Raw genomic sequence first — 17,319 nt, 5'->3', positions numbered from 1 at the left:
TGACGTATAAGGGAGGATGTTCCGAGGTGGTTAACGTCCTTACCCCTACTTATTACAGCTTGACAAAGGCAACACACGGCTTGACACCTGTTGTCCGCTTTTCTGTTGAAATACCTCCACACTGAAGAGCTGATTTTTTTGGTATTTTCACCAGGCATTTCAACGGCCATATTCCTCCCACGGACAACAGGTGTCTCCCCGGGTGCCTGACTTAAACAAACCACCTCACCATCAGAATCCTCCTGGTCAATTTCCTCCCCAGCGCCAGCAACACCCATATCCTCCTCATCCTGGTGTACTTCAACATCTTCATCTTCAATCTGACTATCAGGAACTGGACTGCGGGTGCTCCTTCCAGCACTTGCAGGGGGCGTGCAAATGGTGGAAGGTGCATGCTCTTCACGTCCAGTGTTGGGAAGGTCAGGCATCGCAACCGACACAATTGGACTCTCCTTGTGGATTTGGGATTTCGAAGAACGCACAGTTCTTTGCGGTGCTTTTGCCAGCTTGAGTCTTTTCAGTTTTCTAGCGAGAGGCTGAGTGCTTCCATCCTCATGTGAAGCTGAACCACTAGCCATGAACATAGGCCAGGGCCTCAGCCGTTCCTTGCCACTCCGTGTGGTAAATGGCATATTGGCAAGTTTACGCTTCTCCTCCGACAATTTTATTTTAGGTTTTGGAGTCCTTTTTTTACTGATATTTGGTGTTTTGGATTTGACATGCTCTGTACTATGACATTGGGCATCGGCCTTGGCAGACGACGTTGCTGGCATTTCATCGTCTCGGCCATGACTAGTGGCAGCAGCTTCAGCACGAGGTGGAAGTGGATCTTGATCTTTCCCTAATTTTGGAACCTCAACATTTTTGTTCTCCATATTTTAATAGGCACAACTAAAAGGCACCTCAGGTAAACAATGGAGATGGATACTAGTATACAATTATGGACTGCCTGCCGAGTGCAGACACAGAGGTAGCCACAGCCGTGAACTACCGTACTGTACTGTGTCTGCTGCTAATATAGACTGGTTGATAAAGAGATGTCTATGTAACTATGTATGTATAAAGAAGAAAGAAAAAAAAACCACGGTTAGGTGGTATACAATTATGGACGGACTGCCTGCCGAGTGCAGACACAGAGGTAGCCACAGCCGTGAACTACCGTACTGTACTGTGTCTGCTGCTAATAATATAGACTGGTTGATAAAGAGATGTCGTAGTAGTATGTATGTATAAAGAAGAAAGAAAAAAAAACCACGGTTAGGTGGTATACAATTATGGACGGACTGCCTGCCGAGTGCAGACACAGAGGTAGCCACAGCCGTGAACTACCGTACTGTACTGTGTCTGCTGCTAATATAGACTGGTTGATAAAGAGATGTCTATGTAACTATGTATGTATAAAGAAGAAAGAAAAAAAAACCACGGTTAGGTGGTATACAATTATGGACGGACTGCCTGCCGAGTGCAGACACAGAGGTAGCCACAGCCGTGAACTACCGTACTGTACTGTGTCTGCTGCTAATATAGACTGGTTGATAAAGAGATGTCTATGTAACTATGTATGTATAAAGAAGAAAGAAAAAAAAACCACGGTTAGGTGGTATACAATTATGGACGGACTGCCTGCCGAGTGCAGACACAGAGGTAGCCACAGCCGTGAACTACCGTACTGTACTGTGTCTGCTGCTAATATAGACTGGTTGATAAAGAGATGTCTATGTAACTATGTATGTATAAAGAAGAAAAAAAAAAACCACGGTTAGGTGGTATACAATTATGGACGGACTGCCTGCCGAGTGCAGACACAGAGGTAGCCACAGCTGTGAACTACCGTACTGTACTGTGTCTGCTGCTAATATAGACTGGTTGATAAAGAGATGTCGTAGTAGTATGTATGTATAAAGAAGAAAAAAAAAACACGGTTAGGTGGTATACAATTATGGACGGACTGCCTGCCGAGTGCAGACACAGAGGTAGCCACAGCCGTGAACTACCGTACTGTGTCTGCTGCGACTGGATGATAAATGATATAAAAAATATATATATATCACTACTGCAGCCGGACAGGTATATATTATATATTATATAATGACGGACCTGCTGGACACTGTCTGTCAGCAGAATGAGTTTTATTTTTATAGAATAAAAAAAACAACAACACACAAGTGAAGTCACACGACGAGTGTTTAACTTTTTCAGGCAATCACAATATAAGTATACTACTAACTATACTGGTGGTCAGTGTGGTCAGGTCACTGGTCAGTCACACTGGCAGTGGCACTCCTGCAGCAAAAGTGTGCACTGTTTAATTTTAATATAATATTATGTACTCCTGGCTCCTGCTATAACCTATAACTGGCACTGCAGTGCTCCCCAGTCTCCCCCACAATTATAAGCTGTGTGAGCTGAGCAGTCAGACAGATATATAATATATATAGATGATGCAGCACACTGGGCTGAGCCTGAGCAGTGCACACAGATATGGTATGTGACTGAGTCACTGTGTGTATCGCTTTTTTCAGGCAGAGAACGGATATATTAAATAAACTGCACTGTCTGGTGGTCACTCACTATATAATATTATGTACTCCTGGCTCCTGCTATAACCTATAACTGGCACTGCAGTGCTCCCCAGTCTCCCCCACAATTATAAGCTGTGTGAGCTGAGCAGTCAGACAGATATATAATATATATAGATGATGCAGCACACTGGGCTGAGCCTGAGCAGTGCACACAGATATGGTATGTGACTGAGTCACTGTGTGTATCGCTTTTTTCAGGCAGAGAACGGATATATTAAATAAACTGCACTGTCTGGTGGTCACTCACTAGTAAACTCTCTGCACTCTCTACACTTCTACAGTACTCCTCCTAGTCCTAAGCTCCAGTAAATCTCTCTCTCTTATAATCTAAATGGAGAGGACGCCTGCCACGTCCTCTCCCTATCAATCTCAATGCACGTGTGAAAATGGCGGCGACGCGCGGCTCCTTATATAGAATCCGAGTCTCGCGAGAATCCGACAGCGTCATGATGACGTTCGGGCGCGCTCGGGTTAACCGAGCAAGGCGGGAGGATCCGAGTCTGCTCGGACCCGTGAAAAAAACCATGAAGTTCGGGCGGGTTCGGATTCAGAGAAACCGAACCCGCTCATCTCTAATAATAATAGCATCCGGAATGGAACCAGAACAGACTGGAGTGCTCACCAGGCTTGATCCGGAATCTTAACACTGGAAACATTGAAGAAGGATGAAGTCCATATAGCAATGGTAACCGGAATGGAATCGGAATGGACTGGATCATACAAAGTCACTGGAATGAAGGAGCTCAGCACAGAGCTGTTACTTCCTGGATAGAGACTGTTGTACTGACGAATTGGTAATCCCAGGATTTTACCTTTATACCTTGCAATGAGGATTCATTGGATGTTGCAGTCAGCTGATGAAAGAAGATCTAGGATTGGACAATGGAGCATCAGCTGATGGAATCCAAGATGGTAGCGATTAGGCCTCTGATTAGGCCTAAACATCAAGAAATTAACACTATGAGAAAGAAACACTGAAACAATGAAAAACAGCGCTGTGAAGCGCCATGCACAGAAGTAGCAGCCGCTGCAGGAGACTTCATGCTGGATCAGCGCCGACAAACCTCTGGGAACGATGTGTGGTTACAGTGCGCACGGACCTCTGCGCCAGTCAGGACTAGCATCGCATCGGTAAGAAAGTACTTTTAAAAGTCCAGAGTGTGACAGATAGTTGCGGAAGAACATAGGACATGTTTTTGGAGATACAATAAACAAATAATAATAATAATAATAATTTTATTTATATAGCGCTCTTTCTCCAATAGGACTCAAGGCGCTTAACAGATATATAGCATAATATAATACAGAAAATAATGAAGTACATTTTCATAAAATACAGAAGCATGAAGATGCTAAAAGGGACATTATGGAAATGCTTGAGTAAACAGGAAAGTCTTGAGTCTACTTTTGAAGGATTCTATAGTTGGGGCCTCTCGCACTGTGCGGGGAAGTGAGTTCCATAGAGTCGGAGCCGCATGACTAAAAGCTCGACCCCCAGATGAATTATGGTAGATTCTAGGTACAGCTAAAAGTCCTTCATCTACAGATCGCAGTAATCGAGTGGGGCAGTATGGGGTCAGAAGCTGTTTCAGGTACCTTGGGCCTTGGTCATGTAATGCTTTGAAACTCAGTAAGCCAATCTTGAAGATGATTCGCCATCTTACAGGCAGCCAGTGAAGGGAGTAGAGGATGGGTGTTATGTGGCTAGAACGGGGCTGGTTGGTTAACAGCCTGGCAGCTGTGTTTTGCACCAGCTGTAAGCGTTGCAATTCTTTTGCTGGTAGACCAAGGTAGAGGGCATTACAGTAGTCTAATCGAGATGATACAAATGCATGAATGACTTTTGGCAGATCATCTGAGGGAATTAAGTGCTTGATTCTGGCTATGTTCCTCAGGTGAAAGAATGAGGATTTGATTGTGGCTGATATCTGATGTTTAAGTGTCAAGCCACCATCCAGGACAACGCCAAGATTCCGCACACGATCACTGGTCTGTAATTCTGAATCCCCGAGTGTAAGTCCAGTTGGTTGGCTATGCTGCAGTCCTGTCCTTTGATGTTGCGGTCGTATTATAAGGACCTCTGTTTTATACGGGTTCAGTCGTAGCCAGCTGGCGCTCATCCACTCCTGTAGTTCAGCTAGACAGCCATTTAGGGTTGCTATTGGGTTATCAGTGCCCAGAGCAAAGGACAAGTACAATTGTGTATCATCTGCATAGCAGTGGTAGACCAGGCCATGGCGCCTGATTATTTCGCCCAGTGGGAGCATGTATACTGCAAAAAGCATGGGGGATAGTATAGAACCTTGTGGGACACCACATGGCAATGGCACTGGTGGTGATGAGTATAATCCAGATGATACTCTCTGTGACCTGCCTGTGAGAAATGATTTGAACCAGCTTAGGACTGTGCCATCCAAACCACAGAAATGTATCAGTCGCTCAATCAGAAGCCCATGGTCCACGGTATCAAATGCTGCCGAGAGATCCAGAAGGATTAATATTGAACAGTCACCTCTGTCTTTTGCCATCAGAAGATCATTTAACACACACACCAGGGCTGTTTCAGTGCTATGTCTTCTCCTGAATCCTGATTGAAATGGATCATAAATATCATGGGTTGTCAGGCGGGTTTCCAGTTGATTTGCCACCACTTTCTCAATAACCTTTCCTAGGAAAGGAAGGTTTGATACCGGTCTGTAGTTGGTCATGCAGTCGGGATCTAAATTAGGTTTTTTAAGAAGCGGTCTAACAATTGCTTCCTTTAGGGGTCCAGGAAAAATGCCTGTCTGCAAAGAGCATTGAACAATTTTTGCAAAGACAGGACCAATTATATCCATACAACCTATTAGAAGCTTTGTTGAGGCTGGGTCCAGACCACAGGTGGTGGGACGCAAAATCCGAGCAATTTCAGCAGTGTCCTTTACATCCACTGGGTCAAAGCTGGTCCATGAAGGCAGGTAGCTTATATTGGCAGGCTTTGTAGTTTGGCACTCCTTTGATGGCACTGTGGAGATTCCAGCCCGGATGGTGGATATTTTATCTGCAAAGAAGTTTGCAAACTCGTTGCATCTTGCTTGGGAAAGGGTCTCATCAGTCTGCAGGCATGCTGGCTTGCAAAGCATCTCCACTGTGCGGAAAAGTTGAGCTGGCCTATTGTTTGCTGCTGTGATCTCATTTGACAGGAACTGTGATTTCTTACGAGTGATTGTCGATTGATATTCTTCGTTATGCTTTATTAGTTTTATTTTGTCATCCACTAGGTTAGTCTTCCTCCATCGTCTTTCCAGTCTACGCCCCATTTTCTTGAGCTCACTAACACTGTTGTCGAACCATGGAGCTTGACGTTGTGGTTTGCGAGGTCTTATACGCACAGGGCCGATAATATCAATTGCAGCCATAACATCCCTATTATAATAACGGACTAGGGAACAGGGATCTTCACAGGCACCCAGTATAGCAGAGAGATCCAGATTTGCTGCAAGAGCCTGGGGAGTCATACCCCTCCTTGGACGATACCTGGTCAACTCCACGGGCAGAGATCTTATTTGAGGGGTTGCAACTGAGAACCAGAGGGAGTAGTGGTCTGACCAGATGACTGGGTTTATTTTTAGGTCAGTGACTTCTAATCCAATCTGAAAGATAAGATCAAGAGTATGACCACTTTTATGTGTGGCAGAGGGAATGACCTGTGTGAAGCCCAGACCATTCATTGTGCACAGGAGGTCTTGGCCAAGGCGTGAGAGCTCATCATCCACCCATGCATTGAAATCCCCGAGGATGAGCCATCATTGATGTTCCAGAACCAGGCCAGCAACAGTGTCTGCAATTTCTTGTAGAAATATCTTTCCATCTCCAGGTGGACGGTAAATGAGAAGTACTCTGAAACCTAATCCTGTCGAACTCCGGGCAGCAATGCACTCGAATGAGCGAGTAATTTCAATAGGGTGGACCCTAAGTTTAAGTTCTTTTTTGAAGCAGATAGCCACCCCGCCACCCCTGCGGTCCAGTCTTGGGTTGTGGATGACCGAGTAGTTTGTTGGTACTGCAGCCTCCAATATAGGTGCTGCATTTTCATCTAGCCAGGTCTCTGTAATACAGGCTAGATCTGCAGATTCAATAAGGTCAGCAATTGTTGCAGTCTTGTTTCTTATAGATCTGGCATTACAAAGAACTGACCTGATTGGGCATACCAGAGGGCCTTCCGTTTTCTTTATGTTAATTGCAGGAGCTCTGGGTATGGGGGTCACAAAGCAAGAGTTGACCGTTTTGTCCTTCCAAACATAGGGCGTCTTTTGGGTATCACTTCTATTTGATTGTTCTTTGAGTATGGGGGTGAGCAGGTGGGCAAAGGACATAGATGGTTACCGGGGGAAATACATTTCCGTCCTGCTCGCTTCCCACGAATGCGCCTGTGTTTTCTTTTTAAAATGCCAAGGGATTGGAGAATAGAAGCCTGTGATGGTGTGATAGGAACTGCAGAACGTGGTGGGCGGAGTGAAAGAATGAAGCTGGAGCAATAAGTATACATTTGGACATCAATGACAGATTACTATAAGTCTGAGCTGCATATGATGATGATGATGATGAGAGAGGGAGAGAAAGCAGTGGGTTTTTTTTTCTTTTCCTTTTTGTGTTTAGTTTTCCCCCAATTCGGTATGTGATCCAAAATTATAATGGGTTTATGAACAAAGTTATTGCTATAACCTATTGGGTATATTTGAAGCAAGTGATAAATAAAATAACTGCTAATTTAGTCAATTATCCTAGGATAGGCAGACTTTGGAAAGGTGTTAGAAGCCAGTTCCTACTGTGTAGGTGTGAAAAGTCTCAGTGTGAGAGGCCTTTGATGTAGATTTCTTGTGTGGGGGGTAGTGATGATAACATGTCCTGGGAAATGGATCCTGAGTTGAAACAGTGAGCCTTCAGCAAATCAGAGCCTGAATATACTGATATTAGTAGATTAATGCAATAAGTCAGTTATTTGTTGCTCAGAGAACAGAGGTGGATGATGTCTAAGTGAGGGGCAGGATGTAGCCAAAGATAGGTTGTAATCCACAGTACCTTATCTGGGTAATGTCCAATGCAGAGTACAGCAGCTGCTAAACTGAAGGATTTCTCAGTGGAGGTATGCAGAGGATTCAGTCCAGGATTCAATCCAGTGTGTATCTCAGCGCAGGAATGCAATCCGTTGGTTTTGATGAGATGTCCGCGTAGAGTAGTACAAGTTAAAGGTAAGTCCTTGGATATTTATGATGATTCATAGGTCAGTTGTGGTGAATTTAAGCTGTTTTATGGAGATGATCAGGAGCATACAAAAGGAGAGGCAGCCATCTTGGGCGCCAGTATACAGGACAGTGATTATTTGAACATATAAAATGAGACTCATCATGCCTTGGTGGGGCATCTGTGTTGTGCACATGGAGTCCCTGCACCACTGTTGCAGGTATCATACTCTGAAAAGGCTCTTCATATTTGAGCCTCTCAATTGCCAAAGGCAAGCCTTAACCAGTCTGTCTCTGTGCTTTAGCCTCATTGGGCAACTTCACCTTGAGCCTGCATTTCACGTCTCTGAATCTTGATTTGCACGTTTCCATATTATGAATGATGCTGCCAACACAATTTACCTCAGCCACAACCACCATCCAAATCTGGACTTTTCTCTAGGCAGCCATACTCACATACAGGATTTCATAATGGCGTATCACTGCTCTCACAAGGGCTACATTTGTCTCAAATGTGTAGCACACATTATGCCCACTTTTGGTTTAGTGTGTCAAGGTGGAGACCTGCCTGATGCACTACCTCCTCATTCACCTCAGACCTGCTCCTACCACCACCAATCCTGATAACACAAAATCACAGACAGTGGGCTAGATGCGTCATCGCTTGGAAAGTGATAAAATGGAGAGTGAAAAAGTACCAGCCAATCAGGTCCCACCTGCCATGTAACAGGCTGTGTTTGAAAAATGGCAGTTAGGAGCTGATTGGCTGGTACTTTTTCACTCTCCATTTTATCACTTTCCAAGCGATGATGCATCTGGCCCAAAATATCAAACTAATGTAAACCTTAACTACCACTAAGCACACACCACAGACACAAATACTGACAAGACAAAAATTAAATAAACAAGAGACAAAAGTTTTGACAAACTGTAAAATCAGTGTAATGAATAGACCTGCTAACAATGACTTACAGGTGGATCACAGGAATACAGTACACGCTGGAATAGCAGGAACAACATCACAGGAATATTTTAGTCCAAATTAAGCTGTATTATACAAAAATGTCAAAAGCAACATATAATAGGTAACTTGATGATGCAACCACTAGGTAAATGCTGAAACAGGTTAACATCAGATGCAAGCACAATATTATATAGCATAGGTCACAGTATTTGCAGAGTATAATACTGAAGCAGGTTAACATCAATAGGAAACACAATATTGCATCACGGGTCACAGTCCTTGCAGAATATAATGCTGAAGCAGGTTAACTTCACCTGGAATACAATACTGCAGCATACGCCACAGTATTTGAAGAGTATAAATTCAGGATGGATACAGACAAGGTAATGGCAGGGTTAAATGCAAGGCAGAGATTCAGGCTAGTAGTGGATTTTACACTAGGCACAAGAGGCAAGTGCCTAGGGGCGGCACTTGCAGGGAGGCGGCACACCTGGCTGATAAGGGCCTGATGGTTCTTTTTTTTTTATCATGACAACTATATATAAATATATATATATATATATATATATATATATACACACACACACATTATATAATATTTTTCAGTTTATCAATTGATTGGTGTAAGACAATGGGCAACAAATTGTGGTCCAGGAGTTGGTAGTAGGGTGTTTCTGGGGCTGCTTTGGTGGTCTCGAGGCATCTCGACTGGCACCTGAAATGGAGGGAGCAATGACGTGATGAAGGGGAGGGCAGCCAATAATGTGCCTAGGGGCGACCTGTCCCCTAAATTTGGCCCTGATTCAGGCTGGATGCAGACAAGGATATAGCAGGGTTAAATGCAGGGCAAGAATTCTGGCTGGATACAGACAAAGTAATGGCAATATATTCAGGACTCAGCCGGAGTCTTCAGGACATGGCTGGACAGGGTAACAAAACAATAGCAAGGCTTGAAACTATCACTGATGCTACAGTGAAGGCCTGTTCTTCTGTTAATTAGTGTACATGTGATACATTTGGCCCAATAGAAAGGAATGAAGAAGTTAAGTTTGAATTGGCAGGGGATTTCATGTTAATTTTTAAAAAGGAATTACAAAACTGAACACAAAATCCTTGTTAAAATCAACCAAAATCTAATTTGATTTGAAAATCGAATGCAAAATCGAATATTAGTAAAAGGGATTTTTAAAGGGATTTTACAGTTTGAATAGAATCAATTTCAGTAGATTATATCAATTTATGAAATTAAATCCCAAATCAAACCTTAGTAATTTTACCCCCTGGTATTTGAGGTTTTTTTCATTTGATTTCCATTCGATATTGACTTTGGAGATTTACTAAAGGCAAAACTGAATGTCAAATCAATTCTAAAACCGAACTAAACTCAGATACCACTCAAATTTCTGATTTTCTGAAAAACATCAATGTTTTCCTATAGTCAAATAAAGGATCCCTTCATTTACTAAAATTCAAATTAGTAAATATATTTCAAATTGAACTTTAAATTGAACTTCAAATCCACAAATTAATAAAGAGAGACATTCGATTTGAGCTTCTAAATACCATTCTATTGCTTGGAAATTGATAGTGATGAATTTAGAAGTTACCAAAAGCATGTAGGGCGGTGTGATTGTAGGAATAATGGTTTCTCAAGGTTATGCTATGCTGTGCACCTACCTGCAAATCACCACCTGACTGAGAGAACCCAGGAGCATCAATCAGTGCAACATACTGCACATGTGTATACAAATAGACATCATACCTTTTCCATGAATGTGCAGGTGAACTGTGATGCAAAACTAAATATCATGGTTTGTGCCATGATGCCTAAATCCTCAGCAATTCATCTCTGACTGCAAAATTTGAGGTGGGTCAAAATCAGAGGGATGGTTGTTAGGTAAGTTACCTGTATGTGTTAATGAAGCAGCTAATATTATTTATTACTATATTGTTTTAATCCATCCCCCCAACAGGCGATTTATTCTATGGCTGTTGCTCCTGGTTTCTGACTCCATTATCAGATTTGCAAACTCCTGCTAAGCATAAGTATAATGAGGCACATATAGCTACTTAATCCATGACAAAGTGCACCTTTGGGCTATTAAAAACAAGGTTGATAAATTGGGTGGGATATTATTATATCATCTGAAGTGTCTGATATTGTGCTCTGCTGCTGTCTATTGCATAATCATGCATTAAATAAACCACTTCCCCCCCAATTATGCAATAAACAGCGAACAGGTAGAGGTTTTGTTACCAACAACTGACTATGTGAGCACAGAAAGTGGAAGGAAGGCAGTAAGGCACATTAGGGATATGCTTATTGCCAAATATTTCATTTGTAAGGTTTTTTTTATAAATACAACAAAATTGTAACCTTCAGCTGTTCATATATAAAACAGAGTAAAGAGAGAGTTTCCCCTTTAATTAGTGTGCATATGATACATATGGCCCATTAGGAAGGAAAGAGGAAGTTCTGTTCGATTTTGAATCAGATTTTACTTTTGATTCCAATGGGGTTTTGGAAGGGATTTCATAAACTGAACACCAAATCCCTTCTAACAATCAATTGAAAATTGAATGCAAAATCGATTTTTAGAAAATGAGGGCTTTTTTAAGGGATTTTGTAATTCAATTAGAATCGATTTCAGTTGATTTTCTGGATTCATATAAATGAATCCCAAGTTGAACTATAGTAAATATACCCCATGGTCTCCTACATGAGAGGAGAGAATGCACAGCAACACCCTTGGCAGAACAGAGGAACTGCAGGCCAGACACAATAAATTGTTCTGACATTGAGACAATACTACAGATATACATAAGACAACTCCTAAAATCACTTGCAAATCAGTAAATTTAAGCAATAATTCTCATTTCGAACTCAAGTGCTAACTCCTTCCAAGTAAATCTACCACAATGCACACATTTGGATGGATTAGGGTGTTTTTATAAGGGAGCTGTGATTACACATTGCATGTGTTACTTTCTACCAATAGGAAAATTACAGGAAATTATTTCTGACTTTGCTCATATTTCATCGATTTTAATATTTTTTTTATATTTTCCAGCATGTCTTGAGCAGTTGTTAAAATCCATCCCCCAACAGGTGATTTATTCTTTGGCTGTTGCTCCTGGTTTCTGATTCCATTATCAGATCAGCAAACTCCTGCTAAGCATAAGTATAATGAGGTACATCTAGCTACCAAATCCATGAGATAATGCAGCTTTGTGCTATTAAAAACAAAGTTGATAAATCGGGGACAAAACAATTCATGGAGCATAGGAGAAATATTCTCAAAGGCTACATGAATCACAGTGTTTCACGTCATTATACAGAAGTTCATGCCAGTAAACCTGCAAGTTTGCAATTAATTGGTCTTGAACAGATTAAAGTCACTCCAAGAGGAGGGGATCGTTTTAGGACATTATGTCGTCAAGAAGCTGCTTGGATCTGGAGATTGCAATCTTTAAAGCCACAGGGGTTAAATGAAACAATAGATCTTGAATTCATATAGCCTCTGCTAGATATATGTAAAAAAAAAAAATTCTCTGGATGGTTCGTATCTGCCCTCCCTCCTTCTCCCTACCATCAATTTCTCTTGTTGTTTAAAGGTATATTTTCTGGTCTCTCTATATCTCTATAGTTCTCTTTTTTAATTAACACTTTTTTTAGAGGGGGAGTCTCTGGTGGAAGAGAATGTATGGTTGACTGTGCCTACGTTCGCGAGTGGACCTGACATTTTCTCTATATTGGTAGCGATATGTCAGTTTCCCAGGTCTGCTCGCGCTCTTAGGTACCAGTCTATATGATAGTCTATACGATTATCTATGCATCCTCTAATTGGGCTGCCCTAGTGGGAAATTATTTAGATTAATCTATGTGAAAGCCCTATAAAACACATGTGTTTCAGTAAGAACTATGTAGTGACAGAGCTCTCCACTTTGCTTAGATCAAAAACAAATTGCGAACGTATATGCAGAGATATAGAGTTTCAGATTTTTGCATCACATTTATTTAGTTATTTATATGTAAAAATAAAAATACAAATACAAATAGAAATAAAAATAGAAATATAAATACAAATAAATATAAAACTAATCTAATCATGAGCGATTCGTCCAATTTAGAAATTAATATGTGACAAAGAATGTAGTGATATGATCTTGCTTTTTATTAAAATTAATTAATTATACAGTTTCATGATTAGAAATTATAAAGTATTTAATTCTGTCCGCATCGCAAATAGATTTGTCAGTGTTTATGATTAAATAAAACATATACGAGCATGTTATTATTCAGCTCTTTTAAATGTTAATTATTGTTGTTGCTATTACCTATTATGGACCACGTTTAGTACTCAAAGCTGAACATTACCATATGAAAGTGCAAATGAGAATGCACCTGTTGAAATTTCATACACATCTGTTCTCACTAATTAAGAATTGACAAGGTATAAAGGAGTGAGAACCAATGCTCTGAGTAGAACACTCTGCCTCTTGAAGAAGCCGCCTGGGGTGCGGAGAAACGCGTTCAGGGTACAGAGAGAAGGAGCCCCAATTCCTCATTGCCCACAAGAATTGAAGTGTGTCCTCCTACTAGTTCATCCTAACAATTGCCGGCATTTGTTATTTCTCCAGCGTGACTGCTTTACTCAATCCCCTGGACCGTACTGGGAACGCCCTGTGTCCCACTCTGGTGAGCACTATTCCACCAGCACTGGGGGTGGAGAACGCTGCACCGGTGCACTTACACTTTGCCGGAGGAGAGAGCGGCTTTCTGCCGACGCTACAGATGGACTACGCCGCTGACGAGTCCTGCCGCTGACGGATGTCTCACCCGTGCACAGGGTGATAGAAAGCGGCCACATACATCGACACTATTGCGGTACAGTAAAGGAAAAACTGTCCAGTCTGTGAGTAACAGCTATTTTTCAACTCTCAATTTTTGCACCACTCACACATCTATTCAAATTGGCAAGTGATGAACTCTTTCCTAATCGGAATTTAATATATATTTTTAGGACACCTATATGCACGATTGTGCCAAAGTATTCTTGTGTTTCCTACATCTGGGCAAGTAATTAAACACAACTAAAAGCTATCAGAGAATTATCTCTTAAATACTTAGGTATTGCGACTGCCTTCTGAGTACATTTAATTAGTTTTTAATATTGTTCTAATTAGAGGTTTCCGGAACCTCAGTTTTACATGAATACTGCATTGTGGTCTTGTTTATTTTTATGTGTTATATGTTGTTAATTTATGTAATAAACTGGTTTATTTTTATTATTGTGTCCATCAATTGGTATTGAGCGCCCACCTGGTAATTTTCCTTAATTGTTTTGTTCTTGAGGAGGCCGGCTACCTCCTTACCAGGTGGCAGCTAATCCCAGGGTGCACACACACACAGGCCTGCCAGCGCCACCATTACCTCTATTCTTTTTTCTGTTTGTAACCCAATTGCCTGAGGTTTTTGGGCAGCAGGGCAGTACTGTGTGCTTTTTAATTTTAATATGAATGTTAATTGCTATGCGGACAGAATTCAACGTAGATATGAAATATTGAAAAAATATACATCTGAAAATGTTTATAAGAAAAAAGAGAATTCTCTTTATGATGAGTTTCTTCAGGATTCTAATTTACTCGAGGAACTGCTTAAAGCAGAATGTAGGCATTGGTGGGATAAGACCTCACTCACCAAATATATAGAGAACAATAAAATTCCTCGTGGTCTACGAATCTTTAAAAATCTCTCTTTTCAGGATAACCCTGATCTAAGGACAAAATGGGAAAATGTTTTAGATAAATGTTCTTTTGCATTAATGCAGCTTTTGATTGACTATAGGGAATCTAAACTTTTAGAAATTGAGAAGGAGATTAAGAGTGTGCAGGAACAAATAGGGAAACATAAGGAGGAGCCCTATTATAAAGAAAGGGAATCGGTGGTTAATAGGAGAGTAGAAGAATTTGAGAGAGAAACTATTGATCGAAAAGAAAAAAAGTTTTCCAGAGATCTACTTGACTATCAATCTGACTGTGTGAGAAGTTTCTCCAAAACCCGTAGAAATGATATCTCTAAGATCTCTGCTAAACCTAAACAGGGGAAGCCTCAATATAGGGTGAGGACAGAGAATAGAGATAGGGAAGAATACCACTCCCCAAGATCAATCGAACATTATCCCAATCGTGGGAGAAACTCCATGAGAAAATTCTATTCACACCAATCACCGTCACCTGGATGGAGGGAAGTCAGCCATAAAAGGTGGGATAACAAACGTTATGCCAATTATAATAATACCAATCATAGTCAAGAAGCAAAAGAGTCTTTTTTAGATTACAACAAGAGACCAAGGGATCACGCCCCCTCTCCCCACTTTCAACATCAAAACAGGTACGAACCACTATCAGGGACTCCAAAAAGAGCAAGAGAACTAGAAGAGGGCGACGAGGGGGACAGAGGAAGAGAAAGAAAGAACCAGCGCTTTTATTAGGCGCTGATGCTGTCTTTAACCTCTCCTCCAAACCCCTTACTAATTTAGAAAGTAGGGTATTGGCTAAAGGTATGAACTTTACCCCTACCTCTAAACCCAACTTTTTTGAACTTTTTATAGAACTTAACAGGTACGTTAGGAGCCTATGCAGGAAAAGATTTTTTGCTTGCACTACTAAGGATTCAGGATCCGATACACATGTTATATTGGACCAAGATGATCAATCAGGCCTGAATATACTCAATGAGTTACTTTTGGAAAGTGCAAGGGAGGACATTCAAAATCCAGTGGAAGCCCCGATTTTTGACATCAATAATACTTCACAAGCTTTGTTTAAGAATAAATCCCAATTTTATCCTCTACAACATAGAACTAGTGCAATAGAAACCTTTTACACCAAATCCCTAAATGATTATCGGATACTCTGCAATAGCAAAGTACACCCCTGTTTGTTTAATTTAACCAATGAAGAACAAAAGTCCCTCATGCAGTTAGCAAATGACACCTCTATAACAATTAAGCCAGCAGACAAGGGAGGGGGGATAGTGATTCAGGACACATGTGATTATATAAGAGAGGCCAAACGTCAACTGTCAGATAAATAATTTTATCAAATATTGGCCTCAGACCGTTCTCTTAAATACCAGTTAGAATTAAAATCTTTTCTGGAGACTGCTCAGATTACAGGTGTGATTACTCGTGATGAGTATAATTTCCTCTGCCCCCCTCACCCTATTGTCCCGGTTTATTATCACCTCCCTAAAATTCACAAATCCTTGCACACACCCCCGGGGCGCCCTATTATTTCTGGTATTGGGAGTTTGACGTCTAATTTATCCCATTATGTTGATCACTTTTTGCAACCGTGCGCGACATCTCTGAAATCTCATATTAGATATACCACCGAATTTATTAAACTTGTGGAAGGCCATAATTGGGCCCCTGATTATACTTTAATTACTTGTGATGTACAAGCCTTGTACACTAATATCCCACACGCTAAACGGGTGCAGTCTGTGGATGATGCACTCATTAAAATCGGAATGGACTCAGAGATGAAACGCAATTTTATCACTTCTGCTATTAATTTTATTTTAACACACAATCACTTTTTGTTTGATCACGTTCACTATTTACAGACACTCGGTATGGCGATGGGGACCAGGTTCGCACCGAGTTTTGCTAATATTATATTGGTGACCTTGAGCAGACCTACATATGGGAGGGTCCATACTCGGCGAACCTGGTCCTCTATTGTAGCTATATTGATGATTTTTTCTTTATTTGGAGGGGAGACACTGCCACTATCACTAATTTTGTTGATTTTTTAAACACTAATGATTATGGTTTGTCCTTCACTTGTGTACACCATCCTTCACAAATTAATTTCTTAGACGTTACGGTGGAGGTGGTAGAGGAAAAGCTGATGGTGTCGACTTATAAAAAACCGGTCGACACTTGCAGCTTTATTCCCTATACGAGTAATCACAAAAAAAGTTGGCTAAATAATGTACCGAAAAGTCAACTTTACAGAATCAGACGGAATTGTACATTGGATTGTACATTCGCTGAACAAGCTGAGGGACTTATTACTTCTTTGAGGGAGCGTGAATACCCTGAGAATATTCTGGAAGAGGCTATTGCCTATTCACAAACATTAGATAGAGATTTAATTTTTAACAACAAGGGGATAGAGCCAGTGATTGAGGGAGGAGATACGAATAAACATGTAGATCATATATTAGTATCTGACACTCCCACTAAAAAATCAAGCAAACAAACTGGACATAATACTAACACTAACAATAATAATCAAAATAATAAGAAGAAAACATGGAAAACAAATGACTATAATTTGGCATTTAAATCTAAATTTAATGTAAAAGCCAATAAAGTTTCCTGTATAATTAAACGAAATTATAAACTACTGATGACTGATCCAATTCTGAATGCTACCCTCCCTGCAAACCCTACAATCATTTTTAAAAAGGCCAGAAATTTGAGGAATATACTGGCTCCCAGCTTCTTTAGTAGGTCAGGGGCAAATACAGCCCTGA

Source organism: Pseudophryne corroboree, chromosome 6 (genome assembly GCF_028390025.1).
Source record: "Pseudophryne corroboree isolate aPseCor3 chromosome 6, aPseCor3.hap2, whole genome shotgun sequence".
Classification (NCBI taxonomy): domain Eukaryota; kingdom Metazoa; phylum Chordata; class Amphibia; order Anura; family Myobatrachidae; genus Pseudophryne; species Pseudophryne corroboree.
This window is presented reverse-complemented; position numbering follows the sequence as displayed.